The sequence below is a fragment of the Ambystoma mexicanum genome, chromosome 6p (genome assembly GCF_040938575.1).
Source record: "Ambystoma mexicanum isolate Mex_15411 chromosome 6p, UKY_AmexF1_1, whole genome shotgun sequence".
Lineage (NCBI taxonomy): Eukaryota > Metazoa > Chordata > Amphibia > Caudata > Ambystomatidae > Ambystoma > Ambystoma mexicanum.
Genome location: NC_090935.1, coordinates 987,734,604 through 987,761,755, shown reverse-complemented (window position 1 = coordinate 987,761,755; position 27,152 = coordinate 987,734,604). Strand labels below are relative to the sequence as shown.

Below are 27,152 nucleotides of genomic sequence, written 5' to 3'. Positions count from 1 at the left end.
GAAAGAGGGGTGTGGGGGTGGAATAGGAGAGAAAAATACATTAGGATCAAATATATAAGAAAGGGAATTAAAATAAAATTCAACACATAATTTTTGTAAAAATGTTTTTGTTTATATTTTTTAAGAGAAAATGGGAGAAAACAAATTGCCACTTAAAATACAAACTAAGCATGGCAGGTAGTCTGATGTTGGGCTATTATCTGCAGCCATTGCTCAATTGTGGCATCTCCCTTGAAGAGCCATTCGCAGCATCTTTTACACATGATTTTCATCAAGTTTAGATCAGGTGTCGGTAAAATAGGATCAGTGTTGTGGATACCACTGCCGATGTAGACAGTGCACTTCCAGTTGGCATTGGCAATGCACTGGTTGAGGCGGGCTCCGCAGGTACTGCTGATGTTCTTCTGTGCAAGGAATGGGCCCTTGCATCCTTCTTTTGTGGTGTTCGTGGGCTTTCCAGTAATCATCATCAACCTCATCCCAGTTTACTCGCACCAGATGTTTTATCATTACCAATGTCGCTAGATTTTGAGACGGGATATCGGAAGGTCCACTGGGTAGAGTTTTGTTACAAAAGGTGCACAGTACATCTTCCGCCTCTTTTCTCAAACAGTGTTCCTTTACTTTGAAGAAGCGCCAACTGTCTGCAGTTTTTTACATACCAGTTTGCCTCTTCCTTGGTGGTGAAGGATTCAGAACCTAAATGATGATGTCATGATCACTGCTCCTATTCTCCTGGTGACACATGTGCTCACTGCTCCAATTCTCCTGGTCACACATGTTGTTATGTCCAACCGGGGAGGAAACTATAAAAGAATAAAAATGACAATAGGAAAAAAATGACAATGCTGCAAAAAATGAAAAAGTAAAAAAAAACAATAAACTAAAGAAACAAAGAAAAAATAGACAAGTCAAACAAATCACAAGACATTGGAAAATAGAAGTAGAGGAAAATTGGGTGAAAAGTATGAACAATTGAAAGATTACAGTGCCAAAGGTGCTTGCAGTTACTCAGAAACTTTTTCACTGGCAAGTAAAAAAAGCAATGATTAATGTAAAGTGATTTTTTGTGGTGAGTATTCGCAGCTACAGACGGCTGCGCCATCTGATTGGACAGACTTGCTTGCGTGGGTGTCGACATACATTGTTGATGCATATAAAGCGCACATGCAGATGCAGAGTGTCTGCGTGCATTGTGATTGGCTGATGCATTATGTGCGGGTTGCATCAAACGGCACAAGCATGTATTGGCGTCTGTTTGGATAATTTGTTGATGCGTATAGGAGTGACATGTAAGTGCGGAACCGCAGCACAGTTTGATTGGCTAATATATTATGTGTGAAGATGCATAGCTGTGTTGCAGGATTTCGACATTCTATTGGCTCATTTTGCACACCCGGGTTGACCCCTTTTCCCCAGTCTTTGCTGTATGCAGCCGTGTATATAAACTTGGTAGATGTGGCTAAACATTTTTTGTAAACATATGTATATCTGCATCTATATGGACAGTTGTGCTGTAAATATGTATTTTTAAATATAGTGGCAGTTAGGGGTAACATTTTAATAACTATGCATGAGCAGTACACATACATGTAACTATTTTATAAACGTCCTTGTTAAATTGCCTTTTATTTTTCTTTGTATACATAATACAGTGTTTTGCCTAGTGTCATTGTTTGTATTTTTAATATTTAATTTAATATACTACACAAGCAATGAAAAACATTAGTTGCAGAGACGTTGTGGTGAGCAATATATTGTAACAAAACATTTGAAATTGAAGGAAAAATCTTTAGTTGCAGGGACATTAAGGTGAGCAAAACATTGTAACAAAACCCTTGAAATTCAAGGAAAAAACATTAGTTGCAGGGGCATTAAGGTGAGAACTTAATGCAACAAACCCTGGGAATTCAGCTAAAGCCACCTTAACTTCGTGCCCCCTGTCTGGCGTCTTGTTTCTTGTTCATTGACATATCTAGGCCAGGTGGTTTTCTGTACTGTCAGTCAGAAACTGAAAATTCAAAACACATTTGCAGACATGACCCTTCTCATATGTTCTTACAGTACTTTCCTTAGGGTTCTTCCACATTTTGTGATACATATACACAGGGGAGGAAGCAGACCTGAAACACAGCTATCATTTCTGCACATCAAGCTAATCATTTAGGTTATGAACAGTTTATGATGATACTACTTCTCTTTGGGTTACTTTATTTTTCCTCAATATGCTCCAGATTCGTATGCAGTGTGGTTTTGTTATGTTTTGTTTGTACCAGTACTAGTATGTAGTAAGTGGTGCATTATTAGCCAGTTATTACATGTTGCAGAGTATGCAAATGTCTGATACGGAATAATTCACCATTTTACTATTGAACATTGCAACATTATAAATATTTCACATCTATGGTGCATGCTGCAGCCAAAGCCTATGTTTCTGTATTGGTTGGTTGCTGTACTAAAAAGAACACTGCAATGGAATGTTGTTTGTAGCAGTACATTCCTTATTGAAGTATGTAGTACATGAAACGTCTTCCAATCACCCCTGACACTTTTTTGCCAACATGATACTCACAACCTCTTGTAGGGACATTTCATGAAAAGTAAATGCACATATGATGTCATCAGTGATGTCATCAATGACATTTGTAATATCATCTTTGATGTCATCGGTGTTAGTCTTAGCAGTTCACAGAGGTGGCACGAGTTATGGTTGCTTATTACTATAACTGGCAAAATTCTGGTGTTTTTCGATTTTACTTGTAACCATAATGTCCTTTTAACACACCTTTTCCACTGAATTTGATAGGTTTTTATTAGTGCAACTTAACCATAACATCCCTTCAACAAAGTTGTTTCACTGAATCTCACAGGTTTTTATCAGGATACCCTTAATCTGTATACATGTACCATGCAACATACTAACCCCCCTGGCCCAATGTAATAGCCACAGAGTCTGCGGTCTGTGCGATTGTCCGCGAGCTTTGGGCAACATCTACGCTGCCCAAAAGCTCAGGGATGGTCTTACATTGCAATTTAAAAAGTAGGACAATTAATGCACATTGCTTCACATGTAACTGAAACATTTTCTTTTTTTTACACAGTAGAAACTACGCATGAAGAGAATGGCCTGAATTCACCAGCCGCTCCACAAGTGGATGGGCACATACAAACCCAAACTGCCACTGTGGGAAATGAACTGGTGAGCCTGGTGGCAAACATTGACCAATTAAACAACAGTTTTGCCGACTTGAAAGTGTTTGTAGAGAGACATGTAATCGAAAATGTAAAGTACTACTGCATCACTTGCACCTGTACCCCTTGCCCCTGACCCAGTCAACCATCCTCAAAAATGTCCTGCACTCCTGAGATCTCCTTCCCTTCGTCCCCTGATAACCAGCCTGTGGAAAACCCCACTTGCCCTGTGTATGTTTCCCATTCCGCTACCCCTTCCCTTTCTTAATGGAATGTTTTAAATGTGACTTAATAAATTGTATGTGTTTACTGTTGCTGTGTTTTTTTTTTTTAGGAGTCCGCGGAGCCCTGGACTCTCCAGCCTGATTGTAATCTAAATGGCGGTGTCCTATGTGTCCTATATGATTCGGGGGCCCAGGCCTTGTCCTGCGGACACATCCGATCCCCAATGCCCTCCGAACACTGCACTTGTCTGTAACATCCATAAAGTTGTGTTGCAATTTTATTTAGTTCAGGGTTCCACCCATGTCCTACAGACACCTGGGCGCATTAGTACCTGATCCCCAGTGCCCTCCGAACACTGCAGTTGTCTGCAAGGTCTGTAAAGTTGTGTCGCAATTTTAATTAATTTGGGGGTCCTGCCCCTGTCCTACAGACACCTGGGCACATGTGCATTTCATCTCTTATACCCTCTGAACACTGCATCTGTCTGCAAGGTCCACAGCAGGTGTCACACTTTTAATTAGTTTGGGGATCCTGGCCCTGTCCTACAGACACATAGGCGCTTGCACATTTTGCATCCCATGCAATAGGTGTCCTACGGACAGCTGTCCCATTCGTGAATGTTTGAGACGTCACCATGTGACCGCACCCACGCTGAGCGCTGGTCCTTATTCGCAAACACTTCCCGGCCCCCTAGTACCTATAAGGTGCTTTTTTGAGCAATCCAAGGTTTTTTTCTGTGAAACCACACCCTTGCAGATGTCCCAGGCCATGCCCCTGGCGATCTAGAGGCTTTTTGCAACTTTTGAGCCAAGCTTGGTGGGCAAAGGGTTCGCGGAGCACTCCCCAGAATCCCTATAAAAGGCCACACTCTGGTGCTGCTACTCATTCTGTTTCTGGATTTCCAGGACAGAGCACTGTGCCAGATTGCTGCTTGCACCTGATTTCTGCTTCCTGTTTTCCTGTTTGCTGAACTCTAATTTTTTGAAGGATGGCATCCATTGCTGCCTCACTGCCAGCTGCCAACATGAGTCTTGGGTGTGAAGGCTCTTTACCACCGATGGGAGGTACCCAAGGCTTGTGCGGCAAAGATTTGCTGCAATGAGTGCAGTTGTGGCAGACCTGGGCTGTACAGCTATGGCCCCACCTCCATTCAGCGACACCTGAGGTTGAGCCACAAGGCAGAAGTTTGTAGGGTCATCCCCTTCGAACAGGGTAGTAGGTTCAGTTCCTCTGCAGCATTCTCAGCATCTGCTCCTGTCACCAAAAGGGACACTCCTGTGGGGCAGCTGATCCCTAATCCAGCCTCACAGGCCATATGCACTGCAAGGGTGAGCAATTCTGGAGTGCTATCGAGGTTACGGTCTGGGAGCAAGAAGGAAACTGCCCCCTACCTCCATGAGGCCCACCCAACATCTTCCTCTCTCCACCTGCCCCTTTTTCCCTGTGGTTGGTGCCCCTTCCCTACCGTCTCTTCCCTTCCTTGTGTGACATGTTAAAATATAAAAAAATAAATAAAACAAGAAAACACACACAAAAAACGCAGTGGCGGCTGGTGAGTTTGAAAGCTGGTGGGACGTAAATTTCCCAGGGCAAATTTAGTAGCGAGCACGTGCAGCGCACAAGCCCACCCCCACAAGGGGGGTGCAGGGAGGTGCGGGGGGTTCTCCACCCACGACATTTTTTGAAAAATGGCCTACAAAATGTGCAATTTACTGTCCAAAAAACCCACTGAAATATGAAAAAAGCATTCGGTTTTACATATTAATGGTGGTACACTATTCTTACGTGTGCAAGTGTGATGGTGTATTTTACAGCAGCTTGTATTGAGAATAGCTGGTACTATGGTGTATGCATAAAGAAATTCATTATATAGTCAGTAATGATGGAAACATATGTGTGTCATGCTGTTACTGGCATTCACATGCGTTCATCCTCTTACTAAGGTGGGATTTCAGGCATTTTTTGAAAGGGGGAAACTAAGCTAAAGTATTACTTAAGTTTTTAACCACTTAATTAATGTGACATTTGTCCTACCTCTAATGGATGTCTGCCTCGCTGAGTTGCCATTGCTTCAGTTGCTCAAAGTTGCAACACGTGGAATGCACAGGTCTCAGAAATAGCAGCACATACATATTGCATGGAGAAAAATGCAACAGAAACAGTTTACTAAGTTTATTATGTTGAGTGCTTTATTATCAACCAACAACCATAACATCAAAACATACTTCACATTTCTCACTTTTCTGTCAAATAGATCACTGCAACCTTGCACAAAATCCTAACATATATAAGGCCATTGAAAGTTTGTACACAAATTGTGCACGTCTATTTTTCAGAGAGGCAAATTTATCAATAGTCCGTGTACTGAAGTCAGGGATCGCTTGAATTAGTTGTTTTTCCATGGACGCCATGGCCAAAGCATTCAGACGATCCTCAGTCATTGGCCCTCATTACGACCCTTGCGGAAATCGACTGACCGGAGCGCCACAGCGTAAATAGCGTTTCCGCCATTGCACGAAGGAGCAAAGTGCGGCCCATTCCGACCCATCGGGCACGAGCACCACGGCATGGCGGAAGTGCTAAGTCCGCGATGGCGGAAAAGACCCCAAAACGGCCCACACCGCCGCCGTACGGGGCCCCAGGTGCAATACCGCCACCCCTCCTAGCGGTCACCGCAGTGTGCGCCTACCGCAAAGTACGGTGGCCGGAAATATACGGAAACGGAAGTTAAAACACGGGCCCGGAACGGGAAACATCCCGGCGTACACCTATAAATACACTAAAACCACACAACCACTAAAAACACTACCCTGAGACACACCCCACCCCGTCAACCACCCTAGCGAAACCAAGAAAAATGGGAAAAGCAGCGAAGAAAGCGTGCGACCGCAAGCGGCAGGTCCACTTCTCCCGTGAGGAACTCACCGTGCTAACAGAGACCCTCCAGGAGAATGCTGCCGTGGTCTTCTCCACGCAAATGACCAGGACGGCACTTGCAAACAAGAAGGCCATATGGGCTCTGGTGGCACAGCGGGTAAGTGCGGTGGGGACCGCACCCCGCACCCCACAGCAATGCCGCAAGCGATGGGACGACCTGCGGATACGCGTCCGCAGCATACTCTCTGCCAACCGCAACATTGCCACAGCCACCGGGGGAGGTCCTGAATCACCCATCAAGTTGACCCCCTGGGAAGAAATCTGTGCCTCCACCATCGGAATGGAGAGCATTGAGGGAGTCGGAGGGATGGAGAAAGGAGTGCAGACATCCGAAGATTCAGGTAGGTGGGCCAGATATAACAAGCCACACAGTCCATCCATGTGAAGCACCATGCGTCCACATAGTGCAACAGAAACACATGTCCAGGATAAGGTCCACACACATCGGCCTGATAGCGCACGTTAAAACCCACAATAAATACATAAATAATTAAAAACCCCTAATACACGCACTACACGTGCAGCAGGCACACCCAAACTGCAGGCTGCCAAACAACTGCACCCTCACTCCACACACAAATCAAAGCACCTCCAAGGACCCGACCCAAATCACCCTCAGGTACCACCCCAAAGCATGTGATACAATGCCATTCCAATTCCCACAGACCCATCAATAACCCTCGCCCTCCTTTACTCCACCACAGGGTCCGATCCAAACGACGAGCCACAGGACACCCCTACCAGCACACCTGCAAAGAGGGCCAAGACCAACGGCCAGAGACCCTCCACCTCAGCTGCACGCATCAAGACACGGCAGCAGCACAAATCAGGTGGTAGCACAGAGGAGGGAACATCAACAGGCACCCCAGCAGCCAGCATGGCCACAACACCACCACCACAGGTCCCCCCAATGGATGCCACAGAAGGCACTGCCTCTGGTGGCAGCAGCACCATAGGTGACACCCCATTGATGGCAGCATGCTCGGACACAGAAGACGGGGATGTCGAGGTCAGATCCATCCATGACCTGTCCCAATCCCCCTGTCTGTCCCATCCCGTACAACATAAGGATACCACGCAGGGGCAGCCACAAGACGACGACTGGCCATCCCCCCCAAGCCCTGTGGCAAGGCAACATGAGGACAACAGCCCCTCTGTGACACCCCCGCAAATGGGCATGGCCCAGCAGAGGCAACAGTCCCTCGACAAGTTAATCGTCCAACAGCAGCAAATGGCCACACTCCTCAAGGACCATGCCGATGAATGTGGGGGCACCAAGGCAGACATAGAAACATCAACAGAGACACTTAGGGCAGAAATGGAGAGATGTACAGAGACGCTAAGGGCACAAATTGAGAGTAGCACCGAGAGCCTGAGAGTCCAAATGGAGAGAAGCACCGAGAGCCTGAGGGGGGAACAGCATGCGACGTCCAAAGACGTATGTGCCGAACTTGCCGCAGTGCGCCGTGTGCTCACTGAGCTCTCGCAAACCCTTAGGGACATGCATGGACGTGAGCAGGCAGACACATCATCCGTTGCAAGTTCCGTCCAGGGCAGCCCCCAACGTAGATCAGGGAGGAACCTGCGCTCCACAGGCAGGGGTGCCCCTGATACCCGCAGAGGGGGCTTGCAATAGCGACAGGCCACTGACAATGAGCATCTTTGGACACTGGTGTTCGGGTGGGAGGTAGGAGGGTGGAGGGGGTGTGTTGGGCTCACTTGGGTGGCGGGTCGATAGGGTGTTCAACATGATATCACATATGCCATAAAAAGTGCACGATCACCCAATGAGATGTGTGGACATTGATCTTTGTGTACTAGGCCATCATAGGCGTACAGTCCATATTGTGCATGTCCCAGACACACGCAGTGCCACGAGTCCCGTGTCCATGTATCAGCCCCCAGGCGTGAGTGCTAGAAGCATACATCAATGAGATGCTGACGGATGTCACGGCCCTCCGGTGCCTCGCAGACTCCTTGAGGTGCTGCCACATCCCCACCCTCATCATGACCATCATCCGGTGCTTGCAGTTCAGCGTCAGGGGGCATGGGCACATTTCTACGTACGCACATGTTGTGGAGCATGACACATGCCATGACCATCTTTGCAACCTTCTCATGGCGGTACAGGAGTGCCCCGCCAGACCTGCTGAGGCAGCGGAAACGAGTCTTCAGTAGGCCGAATGCCTGTTCTATGACTACACGGGTACGTGAGTGGGCATGGTTGTAGTCCTCCTCATGCAGGTCCCGTGGGTTCCGGACTGGTGTGAGGAGCCATCTCTTCAGTGGATATCCAGCATCACCTGTATGTGGACGATAACGTAGGATGTGGAATGCCATTGATACGTACGCACACCCCCCCCCCTTCCTGCCAGTACATTGCCAAATCACATACCCCACATCATCATGCATGAGATGAGACTCACCGAGTAGCCAGGATCTGTACCCTGCGTGTCGCTCCATGTAGCGTGGTATGGTAGAGTTCCTCAAGACCATGGAATCATGGGTTGATCCAGGGAATCGGGCACAACAATGCGTAATGATCCTGTTGGAGTCACACACCATTTGTACATTCAGGGAATGAAATTGTTTTCGGTTGCGGTACTGGGCCTCCATGGCATGTGGGACGACCAATTCAACATGGGTGCAGTCGATGGCACCAATGCAACCCGGTATGCCGGCAAGTGCATGGAATCCCACTTTTGTGTTCGTAATTTCCTGCTCCGAGCGTGGTAGGGAGATGTAGTCGTCTGCGTGCTGCAGGAGGGCATCGAGCACTTGGAATAGTGTCCGTGAAAACAGTGGCTGTGATATGCCATGCAACTGTCCGACTGTGTGCTGGTAGGTGCCTGTGGCCAGGAAGTGGAGTACAGACACCACCTTCAGTAGGGGTGGGATTGCGGTTGGGCTATCTATCATGCTGACTAGGTCAGCCTGTGTCATGTCCACAATGGCGGCTATGGTGTCCCGGTCCAGACGGTAGAGGGTGTGGATCTGCTCATCAGTGAGGTTGAACGGATGTGCTCGGAGGCGTGGGATTGCGGGCTGCCTGCGTGGTGGTAGTGGCTGTGCTGCTGGGCCTTGCTGGCCCTGCCTTGGCCTCCTCCTCCTCCTGCGTCTCCTCCGTGCGGCTGGTTGTAGTTGTTGTTCGTCTTCTTCTTGGAGTCGGAGCACTTGCAGTGCTATCAGGTCCCCCAGGGCCAACATCGCGAGTCCTGCCGGTAGCATTTCGCTGTGGTTGTGGGAGGAGACTGGCTGTGCAATTTATGTGTTTTCAGGCTGTATGGCCTCCACCTGTGGTGATTGATTCCACCTGTGCAAACGGCTCTCCCCTTTGGCCGAGCACGTCCCGCGCACTACGCTGCAATTCGGGTAATGGTATCTTGCTATTGCAATCATGTATTTGTACCCGATGGGCGTGTAAGATTGGTTGATATGTTCATTCTGCTGTGGTCCCATTGTTTCCCATACTATCTGTGCAGTCGCGAACGGACTTGTGAAGGGTCAGTGGAACGTAGTACTCGAGTAACGGTGGGCCCTCATGCATCACTGTACCGAGTTGCAACGACGGGCGGGGCGTCCCATTTGTGGGTGAAGGCAGTTGCCATTTTCACACACAGCCGCACTCGATGGAATAATTAGTGATTTCAAACGGCCACAGATGCCTTTTCGACGTGATGTTGCAAATGAGGAATTCGAAGGGCGGAGCTTTCGGTTTCCAGCTAGCGGCGAGGAGATGCCCACAGGTCTGACTGCAAATGTAACGTTCTATTGTTCTATGTCCTTGAGACAGGGCCCATGGCGAGGGAGCAATGATTGATATGAATAGTTTGGGATGCGCAATAGCTACGTGGGCGATGAGGCCGGCCATTCCCAAATACATGTTACTTCACAACACTGGATTTACGGGCTGGGGCACTGTGGATGTAGCAGGCTGCATTACGCACAGACTCAATGGACGTTTCTAATGTCATGTGAGTAATAATTCAGGCGTTTTGATCCCGGGATGAGGGAATGATGAATGGATGCATGGGCAGGTGATTTGGTGCAGAGTTTGCCATGTACAGGGCTTCTTGGGATCTATCCGCCTCCCCTACGCTATGTGATGCAGGGCTGCCATAGTGGGACCATCGTCTATCTGGCCTTGTTGAGCCCTCCCTGTCTCGACGCGCCCTCAGACACTTGTGTCCATGCACGTTAACATTCCCATCTGATGGATTCTGTTTTGGCAGACGCATGCACAGGTACACTCGTTCGTGATGGTGTTTACACCTAGGTATAGATGGTTATGAGTCGCAAGTGGCTTTGGGGTGTTGATGATCCTTTGGAGTGGGCTGGCATGCATATGGCTGTGGATTTCGTGTGCTCATTGAAGTGAGTTGTTCGAATGTAGTTCTGATGGCCATTCTGTTCTTGTTCTTTTCTTTTGGTTGACAGGTATCTCCTCCCCTTTTGCCACTGCCATCTGTATGCCACTCCTGCAGATGGATTTTACTCCCGACACCTGCTGCTTCGTGTTAATCGGTGGAGCAGCATTACGATCTTATGGGACGATCGCCAGTGGCCCACATGCCCTTACGCAGTACTGGTGGCTCGGAGCAACATTTCGGCCTTTCAGCTGGACTAGTGCCTCCCCATTGGGACGGCCCTGCGGTTGTGTGCGCTTCCTTTTTGCCTTTTCGTACGTGATTGTGGCTCTGTGTACCATGATGGGACAGGGCGTCACACAAGTAGTGGCTGGTCTTTTCTTGCGGATGCAGCCCACAATGGTGAAATGTGTTTTGGAGTTCATGGCCTGATGGCTGTATGGGCTTGGTGATTTTGTTGTGCATTAAATTTCTATTCTGATTTGGGCCGTGTAGCGTTTTTCTTTGCAAGTGATGTGGCATGTGCCTATATGTGGGGCGATGTATTGTGAGGAGATCTGCATTGGGTTCCTGCTTCGGGGTTTAGTTGCGTGGTACTGTGCTGGGCGCGTTTGCCTACTGAGCCCGTGAGGTCAGGGATGGGGGCTGCCTATATGACAGTTTGGATGTTGTCATGCTCAGGGGCGGGGGATTGGGTTTTGTGTGACAGATGGCGGTCAGCCAGGTGGACTGGTGGAATGTTGTTATTTTCGGAATGTTGCTGGTCACAGGTGCCTGTGTTTGCGTGCGTTTCGGGGGGGGGGACTGTGGTCATGTCCATTGGGATGGCTTCTGTATTCGTGCCATCTGTGCCCTGCGGCTCCCATTGGCCCCTGTTGTGTTTCTTTTGTTCGTTGGCATGCATGGGTGCTTTGTACATTTCAATGGTTGCATTGTGACTTCATTGCACCTACAGGGAGTTGTACTTTGTGGGCAGGGAGCGGTGTACAGGCACTCAGTGGGGCCGTTTACGGTTGATTCGCGATGCCGGACTTCTCGCCATGGCGGAATGGTCCATTCCGCCATGCCTGATGGCGTTAGGTACATGTCCGCTAGGGTCGGAATTGGCGTACCGTTGCACCATGGTGGTGTTTGCGGTTTGGCATGGCGCGCGCGCGCGTGCTTAGTGCAGTTAGCGTTGGCGTTCACTACGGTGTCGCTAATGGCTTCGTACTTTGCGGTGACGGGTCATAGTCGCACCGAGCGCTATTCGATGGCGGTATTGCATTTCCGCCATCGTTTTTCCCTTTCCGCCAGGGTCGTAATGAGGGCCATTGTGTTTCTCAAAAATGTTTTAACTCGCTTCAGGGTGGAGAAACAGCGATCAGACTCAGCTGTTGTCATGGGTGTAGTAATCAGAATCTTTAATAACTGCATTGTCTCACTAAATGCTTCTTCGAGATTGTTTTCAATGAACAATTTTAATAAAGAAATTGCCCCTCTTGAAATAGAGAATTCTGGTCTCTCATAAACAATTGAAAGCTCAGTGCACAGTCTTTCCTGGTTTAACATGGGGTACGCTTGGACAGTAGCAGTCAGTGCATCATTGGGAAAAGACTATCCATGTGTTTGAAATAGGTCACTCTGCAACAATTTGGCCCCCTCCAAGTGGTTAGTAAATGCAAAGCATTCCTGGGCTTGTGTAACTATAATATCAAATACTTCTTTAGCCAAACGATTCAAAGTGTTCATATTTACATTGCGACCTGAAAAAGTTGCCTCTGATGGATGTTTAGCTTCCAGATTGGCAGTGCTTTCACGTACTCTGCCAATGCACTTGATAAAAGTTGCAGTAGCTTTCTGCACATACACAGAGTCAATGCCTCACTTCTGAAGCTGGTTATATAGAATGTCAACATGGGGCATTATATCATTGAACAAAAAAAGGAAGAAAGGGAACTCCTTCTCATTCAGAGTTCGAATGAATCCCTGGGCCTCATGCACAGTAACCCCCTCAAAATCAGTCCGTCTTTCAATAATTATCTCAAAGCATGTACGGAGTGCTGCCCTGTGCTGATATAGGGCTTCTACTACCCCAATATGGTAGCTGCAGCGAGTGCGAGATGGTTTTGGAAGTCTTTTATCTGATACCTCATCTAGAACTGCGTTTCGTTTTGGAGAATGAGAACAAAATGTACAGAAGCCAGAGATATCACAAAGAAAACTCGAGCTTCTGAGATTTTTGAAACAGCCTGTTCAATGATGAGGTTAAGCTGGTGTGCATAGCAATGTACATAATGTGCATTTGGATACACTTCAGCTACTTTCTTTTGGACTCCACCAGACACCCCACTCATTACACTCGCACCATCATATGTTTGCGCAATTACTTTTTTTGTGGCAATCGTCAGAGAATACTTTGTCCAATTTTTCCATTATGGCAGTAGCAATGGTCTGCGCACTAGAGTCTTTCAGATGAGTCAATCCATAAAACCTTTCAACAATTCTGTATCGTTCATCAATGTAGAGATAGACTAGCACAGACTGAGTCTTAGTGGAAACATCAGTTGTATCGTCTGCCTGAATAGCCACATAATGGGCCTCATTACAACTCAGGCGTTAAGGGTTAACGCCACCGTTAACCCTTAACGCCTGATTCTGATTTTAACGCCTGCTTTTAGCAGGCGTTAAAATCCATGGCGCTAACCTGCCATGGTGCTAATTACGCAGCCGTAATTTACGGCGGCGTAATTAGCGCCTTCCCCACTCCCATTATGCCCTATGGGGCAAAAATGGGAATGGGGAAGGGAAAATGGGAAATGGGGATTTACCGCCCCACTCACCTTGGAATGGGGCGGTAAATCCGCCATCCACCATGGTGTAAACGGAGTTTACACCATGGTGGTAAAGTTGGTGCACTTAGCACCAAGGTTGTAATGAGGCCCAATCTGTGCATATTAACTGCTCTACAATGATCTCTCTGGTGACCGTGAGCATGCAGTCCAGCAGTTCATTCTGAATTGTTTTTGAAGTGCCCTTGAATACTGTTGCATTTTTTAAGTATAGTTCCATTGCACTGTCTATGCTGGATACAAAATCCACCAGGCCTCTAAATACACCAGGATTTAAAGAGTCTTCAGTTTCATCATGGCCACGTAAAGCTAATTCAAACGCACCGCAAAAACGCACATAGTCGATTAACTTTGACAAGATGTATCGGTTTTGATCCACATCCGGCGATAGGCATCATCCAACTGTGTTGCAATATTTACACTTCCCAACATGCGCAGCTGTAATATATTCTCAATATGAGATTTGCACGATTCATGTCTCTTGCTTTTTTCTGACAAATGTTTTAAGTCAGTGACTCCTGTTTATGTCCAGGCCGTTTCACCTGCAAATATTAGGCAAGGGAAGCAGAACAAAGACTGCTTAGCAATGCTACCAGTGAGCCATGTCTTCTTTTCATACCACACCATGGAAAATGTGCGTGTGTAAGCTTTTCCCCTATCTTTTGCGGACTGTTCAATTTTTAAATCTGGCCGATCAGGCCCTAGTCTTTTCACCTCCAGTTTTTCACTGCGTGCAAGTCTGGAAAATGGTTTTGAGAGTAACTGGTCCACTAAAATCATTTTCAGCAACAGTGACACCTGTCAATAAGCAAAATGATTATGTACATGTATATGTATATGGGATCATGTAGTCATTGTTAGGTATGCTCTTCAATAACACATAAGTATAATTAGTCGGTACTAGACACAGATAACATCTGCAATTATACGCAACTCTGCTGTACTTATCATCGACCAGTACAGTTGAGTATAATTGCAGATGTTATCTATGCATGCGTTAACACACATGCCCATTAGCAAATGTGACACGAGCCACACAGCACGTATTGCAACTTGTTTGGCAAATGAAGAAATGAGGCAAATTTGTTCTGTTAATACTGTTCTAAAAAAACATTGTTTACAATGTAGGGAGATTTTTCTGACTGCATCACCCAACCCCTCCCAAGCACTGTGGGAGCAATGGTGAAGATTAGAAAGAAGGTTTTCTGATGTTTGAAAGACTGTGGGATTTTTCAGTGGTAAAACAAATTACTGTATACCATTCAACTGGAAGATACCAGGACATCATGAGGTAAGTGGGAACCACCACCCAATCCTATCCTTTGAAAAACACTTTCCAAATGGACAGGTTTGCTTCCGTTGAACCATAAGCAGGCCTTTTTGCATTATATGTATGACTTTCCATTTTCACATGCCACCCACTCAGCTAGTCATAGATGCCATTCTGTAGTCTGTACTGTTCATCAGATTTCCCCCCACCTAATTGATCACCACAAACATGGGCTTCTTTTAAAAGAAATGTAAACAAGATAGCTGTGTGCCTTCTTTACTACAGATGAACACAAACAGAGTTGGAGTGCCCTGAGCACCAAACCTTACAAAAGACTCATGCTAGCTCACCTCGTTCTGGAGAATGGTCACTGCAATGAACTCCTTCGCAGGCTATGGGAAATCCAAATCCCGGAAGGTTATGGGAAATCCAAATCCAGAAGGTGCACTGTGGAGGTTGAAGTCCGATGTTTTTATTCACAATTACCCAGGACTGGTTGGATTTGTTCATGTAAGGTGTTGCTGATGGTCTGTAAAGAGAAAGCGAGAGACTAATCTGAGAAAGGGCAACATAGGTTCAGAGTAGTATTAAAATGGTTTTCACACATGAAGGAGAGAGAGTTCACTGCTTGTACCATTGAAGCTGCACCAGAATAATCATTAGTACAATGTATAAAGAAAGTACCAGCAACTACCACCATGTGCCAGTCATCAGTTGTATAACGCTGCAATATATACATTTTTGTAATGTTTTCATTCTGGGGCTTTAAAAGTGCGCTTTGCGGAGCTCACATTACAAAATTAATTTGCTGCAGCCCTTCAGGCACACGATTTATAAGCACTCTGCGTGTCCTTTGCTGAAGTCCTGTTAAAAACATCATTGGCAAAGGCACTGAGATCCTGTTCAAACACAAGCATTGACAAAGCCAACATTTTGGCCTTGTGCATACAGTGTAAGCTTCTGCCAGGCACTGCTATCAGATGTCCAGGAACTTGCACCATGTTTCTGCTTCTACAACAATGGGTAGTTAATTCTGCTACAGCTGTGCCTGGCAAGTGCCTTTCCCGTGCTTACACAAGCCTACCCATGGGCCTCCCTCCCCTAGAGCCCCTCATCCATCCCTCCGGTGTCGTCGCAGTGCTCCTCAACTCCCCGGCCTCTCGCGTCCGCAATCCCTCATCTCCCAGTATCTTTCATCCCGGCCTTCCACCCTTCATTCCAGAACCCGTTACCTGTCACATGCTGCACATTCTCTGCCTTTGAGATTTTTTTGGAGCTCAAAGCATTTTTTGTCCCTTAATTTCCCCCGAACCCCGTAATTATCTTTTCAGCAGCCTTTTCCCACGGATGGATAAGACGTTCATTTAGCAGAAATGATGGGCCGGTCCCACCTGAAATCCACCCCTTTGTTTAATGCACTTGTTTGGCTTCAATAGGGCCAACATTGATGTTTTTGTTGGGTGCTTTCCCTGTTTACATTTTCCCATTGCTAACAGAATAAGATGGTTATGAAACCAGAGACCCCCCTCCCAATCACGTGGTTATAGACACACTTTGACACCTCAGTCTAGATTTAGTGGTATTCTTAAGTGACGTACACTGCAATTCATGGGTACAAACTACACAAGCACAATTTATGTTTACGTGCCTTCATAACCATTTGGTAATCCACAGATATTACCCCTTTTTATAAAACATTTATTTTGTAAAGGATACAAAACTGAGAACAAATAAATGAAGAAAGGGGCCTTATACCTATATGTAACAAAATACCTACAAAGTCTGAAACACAATTTGAATTGAAATAAATGCAGGTTGCACAATCCTCAGCACAGTTCAGAAGCATTGTCGCTGGTTCACTGCATGTGGACGCTGCAGACACAGCGTTTTTTAAATGTGTGTTCCATTCACCGGTTTCTTATTAGCGTTACCCGTGCAATGCTCTACATGCACAGGCAGTATTGAATTATGAATGCATTGTTCCAGGACGGTATCTCTCTTTTGAGAGATACTCGATTGAGCCATTGACAGTTGGTTGTCTTGAGATGGCTACTTTTGTAGCCTGTAAAAACCACAAAAGCCTTATAGGTGCTTAGTTAACTCTTGAATATGGAGGGAATGTAATTAATACAGTGTGTTATGTAACCTGAGAGAAATACTCTTGTGACTACTATATACCATTCCCAACAGCCTCGTGTATTTAACCGATGAAGACGGTTGCTGAGGAATTGTTTGACACTTATAACTTCTGTACAGCCCGTAGAAACTTCACGGTGAGTGCACATCTCCCCCATTGTGAATCTAGTATTTTAGGCAAATATCATCAGAAACTCATGACAGCATATACAACAGATCTGTTTCTTTTTCACAGATCTGTGGAGTAAAAGTGTTGAGAAAAAATGTTTTTCTCATCTTTCCGCCAGGATTTTTGAAGCATTGAATATTCATCTGAGGTGCTGACTAACATTGAAGAATTGTAAGTTAGACTTTTTATGTCCATATAATCACTTATTTCTGTAAGTAATTTTTTACTTGTACAGAGAACTAAGACGTGTCTCTGTTTGGTTCGCAGGTCTGGATTATACCATTGACCCTGTGAAGAATTGATTCCATATGCCTAGTTGCCCATTTGTGAATTGACACATAGTGGTGAGTAGGTCTGTGTGTTGAGATACTATACATATGACAATAACAGTCACAAAAGTTTAAAGAATATGGGATGACACTTGATACTGACGATACTTTATGTATGTTTTTTAGATTTGACATTTGGCGCATACGTTTCCAAAACACAAGCGCAGACGCAGTTGTCTGCACTTCACGTCCTGAAGAAGGTCTTGAGATTTAAAAACAGCAAATAGTGTTGTATTGGACTGAAACACGTGTCGACGACTATAAAAGATACTTGGGTTAATTATTTGACCAAGAAAAATACGACACCTGAAAGCGAAACTGGGCAGACAATCACTGAAATGTTGTGTGTAGAAATATATGTATTAAGTGTATGATACATTTTCTGGAAAGAGCCAAATTTGTTTGTTTTAAGAAAAAATTTTGAATGAGTGTGTGAGTTGGGAATGAGAGCAGTATAGATGAAATATATGATGGTGAATTGTTATTTATGGTTTTTAAAACATTGCATGTAACAATGAAAGATGTGTTTATTGATTAAAATGTGTAACATTTTGTTTTGAACCATACCCGTGTCATCCCTATCTACTGGTCCATCCTTGTTTGCTATAAACTTCTTATATTTGCCCATGGAACCACGGATTGTAGTAGGTGCACCCCTTTTGTTGTGAATGGCATTGGCAACCCCATGTTCAGACTGACGCTGGGCGACATACTGGGCATCACGAAGAGCTGCAGGGGCCCACTTCAGGCTGGGCACTTTCTTAAGGTTCTGGGCACATTTTTTGGGAGATTCTATGTGCAGCAGCACGCGTTTCTTTACCCACGGTCTGTGGCCCAAGGGCCTTGGGCCACGGACCGTAATAAAGCAAGGCCCAGGGCCAGCAGGCGCACTTCTGTCATAGGATAGATTATTTATAATGCGCTTAATACCCAGAGGTTTCAAAGCACGGACCCGAGGATTCAAACCTGTGGTGCTCAGTGTCCTCTTGCTTCCAAGGTGAGCATGTTGCCCCTGAGCTAACCTGCCGATGCTTCTAACTCCCTCTCAGTTCATGCTGGTAGTAGAACAGTGAATTTGACTCCCTATTTTTTGAAGTTTGACGGTTACAGTAAATGATTTTTAGGGTGCGCAATCAATATATGCAAACGATAAAACATATCTCCTTGTTATTCATAATACTTTGAACTCTGTAATTAATGCAAATGTGTAGGAGCATGTTTGCCTTACATTTCCTCTTCACAAGTGGGCAGTGATAATAGCAGTGCTCTTTCCTGTAGCCCTGCTGGTCCCACTGACCCGAACACTGTGCCTGGAGCTGGGGGAGATGAGGGGGGGGGGAGCAGCACACGTTTCTTTAGCAAAGAAACGTGTGCTGCTGCACATAGAATCTCCCAAAAAATGTGCCCTTTTATATTGGGCCTTGTGTCTGAAACACAAGGCCCAATATAAACGGCACTTTTTTTGGAGATTCTATGTGCAGCAGCACACGTTTCTTTACCCACAGTCGCCACGGACCGTAATAAAGCAAGGCCCACGGCCAGCAGCCGTGCTGCATGCCTGCTGGCCCTGGGCCTTGCTTTATTACGGATGGTCCGTGGCCCAAGACCCTTGGACCACGGACCGTGGGTAAAAAGAAAGGCCAGGCCAGGCGGCTCCCGCCTGTAGTAGCGGACCCAGGGAGTGGGACAGTCACAGTCAGCAACACTGAAAGACGGGTAGGCCCTGGCCTCAGTGAGTGCTGAGTTGACGGGCCATGGTGTTACACTCCCCAGGCCCAGCCCCAGCCCCAAACAACATCAATCATTCTGCCGGTACACTAACCAGTCCGCCGGCAAGCTCGAGTCGCGTCACAACATCGCCACTTCATAGCAACACGCAGTCAAACTCAAATGATAAAAAAATGGGCCTCATTACACGGTAGGCGGTAAGGGTTTACCGGTACCGGTATTTTACCGGTACCGGTAAACCCTTACCGCCTTACTACGAAGTCCCTTTGCAGGTTGGGGAATTTAACGCCTGCTTTTTGCAGGCGTTAAAAACCAACCCGCAAAGGGACCAGGGAGCTAATTACGGTACCGCAATTTGCGGTACCGTAATTAGCGCCTTCCCCATTCCCATAGAGCCCTATGGGGCAAAAATGGGAATGGGGAAGGGCAATGGGGGAAGGGGGAATTACCGCCCCACCAACCGTGGAATAGGGCGGCAATTCCCCTTTCCACCAAGGCGGTGCCGGTATTTTACCGGCATGGACCAAGGTGCTAATAGCACCTTGGTCCACCGCCAATCCGTGTAATGAGGCCCAATAACTAACCACCCAACTTGGATGGTAAGTTATTGTCTTATCATTTGAGTTTGACTGCCCAACACGCACCCAGACATATTGGGCCTTGTGTTACAAGGCACAATATAAAACGGCACTTTTTTTGGACATTCTATGTAGCAGCACGTGTTTCTTTACTAAAGAAACGCGTGCTGCTGTACATAGAATGTCCAAATAACTGTGCCATTTTATATTGGGCCTACATTTTTTTGGAGATTCTATGTGCAGCAGCATGCGTTTCTTTACCCACGGCCCGTGGCCCAAGGGCCTTGGGCCACGGACCGTAATAAAACAAGGCCTTGCTTTATTACGGACGGTCCGTGGGTAAAAAGAAAGGCCAGGCAAGGGGGCTCCCGCCTGTAGTAGTGGGCCTGGGGAGTGGGACAGTCACAGGCCCAGCATACACGATAGTCAGCAACACTGAAAGATGTGTAGGCCCTGGCCTACATGTCGTTCAGTGAGTGCTGACGGGCCATGGTGTTAGACTCCCTGGGCCCAGCCCCAAACAACATCATTCTGCCGGTACACTTACTGGTCCGCCGGCAAGCTCGAGTCGCGTCACATGGACCAGGCCGTCATATCTGCTGGGCTGGGCTGGTGGTGTGGTCTAGGAGGAAAGGGCAGCAGCTCAGCTCGTCATCCAAAGTCGAAAGAATCAGGGTCAGGGTCCCTGCTGCACCAGTTACCACCTGCATAGATACAGTTATGTCATTGGTTGTTTGCCAGCCAATGCAAGGGTTGTCATTGGCTGGCAAACTGCCAATGACATTACTGTATCCATGTAGGAGGAGGTGACTCGACTCGAGGGAGGGAATTAGTGCGCTGTTTGCGCACATTTTATACTGGCGGGGCCACCCCTGAGGCACCCCGCCAGCTTGCTAATTGAAGGGGCTTACGTAGAGTGCGTGGAGCTGCAAGCTCCACGCACTCTATTATTGAGAAAAAAATCTTAAAACGGGACGCGCCCCACTGTGAAAGCCGGGGCCGGCCCACACACTGCCTGAGGACTGTATTGTTGCCTTGCCAGTTGCCACAGCACCCCCACGCTGTTGGCAAAGGAAATGCATCAATGCATGATGCATCTCGAATTTGATTCAATGGAATGTGCATCTTCTTTTTAGCTTCTCTGCTTTTCTGTGGGGGCCACGCCCGGCCGCCCTATAATAGCAGCCGCCACTGAAAAAAACATCTATTTTCAGAGCCACCTTTCACAATTTAAAAATAGAAGTGCCAATGAAATGGTGCAGGCCCCTGTGCAGTCCGCAAAGTCCGGAGACAGAGCAGTAGTCCATGGACTACCAAAACATGCAGTTGGGAAAAACTAGTGGAACACTGCTCCCGACCGTTGCCGCTCACTTCGATCACTGAGATGGATGAATATAAGAGGCCAATTTAAATTGCTATTACCTTCCCAGGAGTAGAAATAATGTGTGAAAAGCAAGATACTAAGCTTATTTTGTCTTGCTTATTTGTACAGAATGAAAGGTGATGATAATGAAATGAAATTAAATATAAGATATGAGCTGATGAAATTGAAATTTTAGAGAATGTGGATTTAAAATTGCTACATGTATGTGGAATCTTGTTGCTTCCTTTTCAATTTCTGTTAATATGCTATTTTATTTGCTTGTGGAAAGTTTATTATGAAACAAAATTACACTTTAAAAAATATGTAACAACTTGACACTGCACGGGTCTAAAAATGTGCAACTGTGAAAGAGGGAAACTACGGTTGGCATGAGACTCTGCACACGCACAAATTCCCAGCAAGACACCAAGACAGCTTATGAGAAGCGCCTTCACAGGTGACGCATCTGAACTTAAACAACCTTTGATGGCGAAGTGTGAGGCAGTGCAACGGCAGCAAAACTCGGCAGGATGAATCCACTTGTTCTAGATCCTGCGATTTCATCCTCCAGAGAGTCCACGCTCTAAAGGCGCTCCAGCTGGGCGGAATTGCTGTGAAATAAAAGTTTTCTTGTCAAGGCACATTTACCCACGTAGGGGATGCAAGCAGGCAATGTTAACAGTTTCTATTTACTAATGCCAGTATGCAACTGCACAATCCAGTCCAATTCAAGAAACAGGACGGTATTTACGGCCGAGCAAATCTGTGAGCAAGTGCGGGAAAAATGCGGCTGCCCCTATTGTATAAATGATGCTGCTTTTATGCAGGTAACTTGCAGAAACTGATCTCGAGAGGCACTGCATTGCATGCACCCGTGCACCGAGCTCCAGCTGCAGAAATACAGGAGGCTCATATTGTAGGCTGTTTACAAGCTCAGGGCCGTGCACTCTTCGGACAGCAGTGGTGCATGAAATTGCTGCTGTGTTAACGAGGCCCTTAATTCACAATGCCACATTCATTATTTGTGGTTTATTTAGCTCTGCGATTAAATTACCCACAAGGAAATAATTTGCAAGCGCACATATGAGAACGATTTCAGAACGGACAGAGCAGAAGGGCTCATTCCCAACCCGTCTGAATCATGGAAAGGCATATGTCATTGCATGGCTGAGGCCTTCACTTTCCAAATCTCGAGGCCGGCCAGGATAACGTGTCATTTCCCTTCTGATGCCGGTTGTTCAAAACATGTTTTTAATCTTCATCATAAATAGCAGTGTTTATCTAAAATTTACAAAAACATCACAAAATAATATACCCGCTAAATGTACCTTGACCCATGTTGAAGGAACAGACACAGTGAGTTTGCTAAGGTTAGGAAAGCGGCTTCAGAAAGCACAGCATGTGGCTTTTAGATTAATATTCAAGCTAAGAAAAGATGACCATGTGTCTCCATTTTGTCGAGAGTTGCACTGGCTCTCAATTGCTGATCGCATTAAATTCAAGACAGCTTGTATTGACTTCAAATGCATAAACGGCATTGCCTCCCTGTACTTGCAAGAGCTAATTCAGCCATAACATCCGACGAGACAATTGTGCTCTAGCGACAGCCATCTTTTGATTATTCCTCACTCGGTTTATACATCTGGAGGTGACAGAAGATGTTCACTCCTTGGTCCCAGGTTGTGGAACTCCCTGCCACTACCACTAAGAACAATGAGCTCACTTCCTCAATTTCGCCAGGCACTGAAGACCTTCCTGTTTAAGTAGATGACCCCTTGTTTTAATAGGGCACTGTTTTGATCTTTCTCGTCTACCACTACTTGTGTCATCTGCACCAATATACAGTTAATTTCATCTGGTGCGTGTTATAAATACACAAAAAAGTTTTAAAAAATCAAAAATCAAATCAAGAAAGGTAATATTTGGTAGCAAATATGATCTGACGCAAATATGATGCGACTGAAAATATGTCCCTCATGGGGAAAAATGCAATGTGCACCATTTGCATGATTACACATTTTATTGTATTGACGATGTCATCCACTGCATTAGCAAAGGATGTTTACCTACAATCAGGGGAGTTGCTAGGTCTGGAAAAGACCCGGGGCTAAGCTGATGTCAGAACTGTCGGGACTGGGGGCTAGCAAGCTAGCAAGACTTTTGGTTGTAGCTCCTGAGATTCTATCCGGGGATACAACCAAAAGATCTGGTGCTATAGCCCCCTTAGCCACCCCCTAGCAATGCCTCTGCTTACAATTACTGCTCATTTGTAGTATGCACATTTAAAACTTTACTTAACATAATTTTAAACACAATGCTTGTGTTTGCCAATTCCGTTTTCATAATTTTAAACACAATACTTTTGTTTGCCAATGCCGTTTCTTGAGTGCTTTTCCGGGTGGGGGTGCTTTTCAACAACGTGACTGAACCAAAGCAGACATCAAAGACTAACTAAGGCCCCGAATATCACTATCACACGCCGGCCTTTTATTGCTAGGGTGCAGCCGGAAGACTGTGCCCTGTGAAGTGGCGCGTGAATAATTCTGCCCTGTGCAGCGTAAATTACTGGCTCGGTGATCACCATTAGCAACGTGCTTAGGTAAGTCATTATCCTTTCCAGCGAGGGCTACTTCACAAGCACCCTAGCACTCGACCTGACAGAAAGCACGACGATAATGTGTGTGGCAAAAGATTTGACTTTTTTTTTTCTTTTAATTTTTACCAAAGCAATGAAAAGGGCGGCCTGCTCGGGAGGTCACGGACGACGGCTGCTTTGAGGAAATAGAATCCGTCTTTGTGTAAATCAAAAGCCGTGTTAAAAGCACTACGAAGTAACAATGATATACGTGAATTAGCCGCACAGCCTTAGTCAATACATATCAAAGTGCCTTTATGAAGGTATTGATGTGTTCTCTCTCGCGAAGGTTGAATACATTTGAGCATTTCCCCCAGGGGGCTGCTGATAAAAATGAATCCATTCACTTTGAAACCGGATCATGGGCGCAGCAGAAAACAAGCTTACGCGCCCATAGCTAAATGTGGCACTTCCGAAAACAGCAGCCGCTTCCATGTTGTATTTAGTGAGCCACAGAACCCCCTAGAAACACATTTATTGGCAGAATGCACCCAGTATCTTTTTAACCAATGTCCTCTTGTGTTTTATGGTTTCAGCGTCGGAGGAAGTACGAGGGGTTACTACAACATAAAACATTCGACATGCTTCAACTAGGAAAATAATCAATTGTGTAGCAGATGCTTTCCCATTGAACGCAGTAAACTGAAATGATCATTAATGGCAGCTACTAATTACATATGAGCACCTCTGTATGGGTTATGTAAGGGTGGACGAGATGTACGCAATGTAAAGTCAGCTTTCCAGACTCTGAAATAAGTACACAATCTAGTATGAAGACACTTTATTTGAACAAAAAAAAACAGCTGCACCTGTGTATACAAGACACCATCTGTTTGGGTAAATACAGAAGTACATACAGCTCTCTCTTTCTGTAACGTTCTCTTTTTCTGTTGCTTTCCCTCGTTTTGGTTGCAGTGCAAAATTACAAAACTCTCAAAAATATCAAGTTATGGTTTCTACAGCAACCATAACTGTGCCACCACAATCATGCAACCACCATAATTTGGCAACCAGCATGCACTGCTTCGGATGACCCTTTGGGCAATGTGATCATTGTGAGAATGCTTTTTTGTGTGTGTGTTGCCGTTCACATGAAAAGTAAAAAAAAAATGAGACATTTTTTGTTTAGGTATTTTGCATTGTTGAAGTCGAGTTAAAAGTTTGATGGGTGCTTGCCCTTTGTATGGGCATATGTGTTGTCATGAGCAGTGCACGTGAGTGGCTGAGACACGGTTGTTTTGGGATGGTGCTGGCACAGTTGTGGTTGTGTTATAAAGCCTACAACCATTTCCCCAGCTCTTCAAACCCAACCATATGGAGCATGCAGGCAATGCCCATTGTACACTTTGGCAGTGCCTCTAGCCCCTGTAAGAGGATTCAATTCAACACTACAGCTAAGTCAACGCCTAGTCTATAATACTGAATGAAAACCCTTATTGATATATCTTTAGGTCCAGTTCATGCGTTCTGGATGACTACCCCTATATAACACCCCTCTCTTGGAATCCCCCTGACCCCACTGAGCCAAGAAGTAGTTCTGTTTTGCAAGTTTAAAAGGTTTATTTGACAATTTAAACAATAGATATATATATGACACTTTATAATAAATTAATAATTGAATAGCACACTTAATCTGATATGATAAAAATCAACAACGGAGAATCTGGCACTAACACGCTTCTCTATAATCAATAAGGAGTTGAGATGAAATGGATAAGGTAGCACACTGGTAAATAGGAACAAAAGAAGAAGGTGGTACAAAATGCTTTATAGAGTTCAAATGGAGGCAAGGTTGAATGAATGAAATGCCGTATAGAAATACTCAATATGATTTCAACAAAACAATGTAATCACTTTTCTCTGGTAATTCCCTCCCCCCCCTTAATGCAAGGCAAGGAAATGGAAGGAAACACACAGTTCTCAGAAATGCAATCAAATGTGATTCAGTTCAATCCCAGCAAGCTTACAGAAAACAGATAGGAGTTTTGAAAACACAGGCAATGCTTGGATATGTGCTGGCAATGAATGAGAAATATGCTAAATTTGCTTTTAATTCCCTTATAGAGGTTCAGGGTGAGTGGTATCTAGTTAATATTAGTCCAGGCTCACACTAGCAATGATGCAGGGATAGTTAGCAGGTTAAACGAATTTCTGGCCAATGGAAAGCAAACAGCAGCAGTTTTTACATGTGAAGAAATTGCAAATCGCGGTAAAATTCGCGGATGCGCCGAGCGCTATTACAAAGGAACCGCAAGGACTATCTCTACCGTTTTGGGGTCCTAGAAAAGCCTGGGATCTCAGCTTCCAAATGAAAGTTATTGCAAGTCTCTAGCCCAAACGGTTGCGGAGATATGAGTAATTTAGTAAAGGTCGTTTTTGGTTTTGTAAATTTTAAACGCACACTTTTTCAAAATGACAAGTGACAAATTTTTGCAGCTAGAATGACAGGTGACAGCTAGGAGGCAGTTCTACTTAGGTTAAATAGATTGAATTAGATGAATTTAAACTAAGAGATGTGTTCTGAGTTTTGCTAAGTACTCACAAGAGATTTTGAACAGGAAAGCGACTTGGTCACGGACTTCAGTCTGGTCAGGTCTTTCCGGGTTCTGCTCACAGCGCCTGGCCTCTGGAACTGCTCACAGGGGTCTGGTCTCTGCTAGGCACCGGTTCTTTGGGTCTCTCTGCTCTGGATAGATTGAAGTCTCTAGTTTGGCTTTCTGGAGTTTGATGGAGGTAAGTATGGATTTTTCCGGCAGGGCTTCCAGCGGCAGATGGATTTTGAAGCCCCTATCTGTCCTGTCTGTCTGCTTTTATGTGTTTAGAATGTGGGTGTGTTGTAGCATCACTGACCCTACCTCTCTCTCAGCTTCTAATTGGTCAAACTTCCATTCCTCCGCTTGATTGGCAAACTGAACTGTGAGTCAGATTGATGTCATTTTACAGCCTGCAGAAAGTCCACTCCTCCTGTCAACTTACACACAAATCTAGATTTGAAACAAATACATATTTGCAGAGGTACATATTGTTTTAAAATCATATGCACCCATCATGCATTACAGGAGGTATCCCCTGTTCAAACTCTGCTCTTCCTGGGAGCTTGCATTCAGAACTGGCACATATTTCACTTTTTAACTGCTTTTTCAATTTCCGACATGGACCCAACTTTACATACATGTGTGCAGGGGGTAGGGACATTAACTGATGAAGTTTCAGATTTTTAACATGCACACATTTAGAGTAATATCCACTTTTCCGCTAAAACCCCCCTGAACATACCACCGGTTCCTACCACGTCTTAAACTGTGGGCAGAAAAATCACAAGAATTATGGTATCATTTATAAAATTTTCACATGTCCGCTCTATGAGTTATTCATCTTTTTAAAGTTATGTT

At 45.6% G+C, this 27,152-nt stretch overlaps 1 long non-coding RNA gene across 1 annotated transcript; it reads right to left on the bottom strand.

The window, feature by feature from the left end:
- Positions 1–26,542, bottom strand: LOC138510999 (uncharacterized). The gene is made up of 3 exons (XR_011280525.1): positions 26,303–26,542; positions 15,173–15,351; positions 1–806 (listed from the first exon to the last, which is right to left on the bottom strand). It is a non-coding gene; the product is annotated as an uncharacterized lncRNA (long non-coding RNA).
- Between the last annotated feature and the right edge of the window lie 610 nt (positions 26,543–27,152).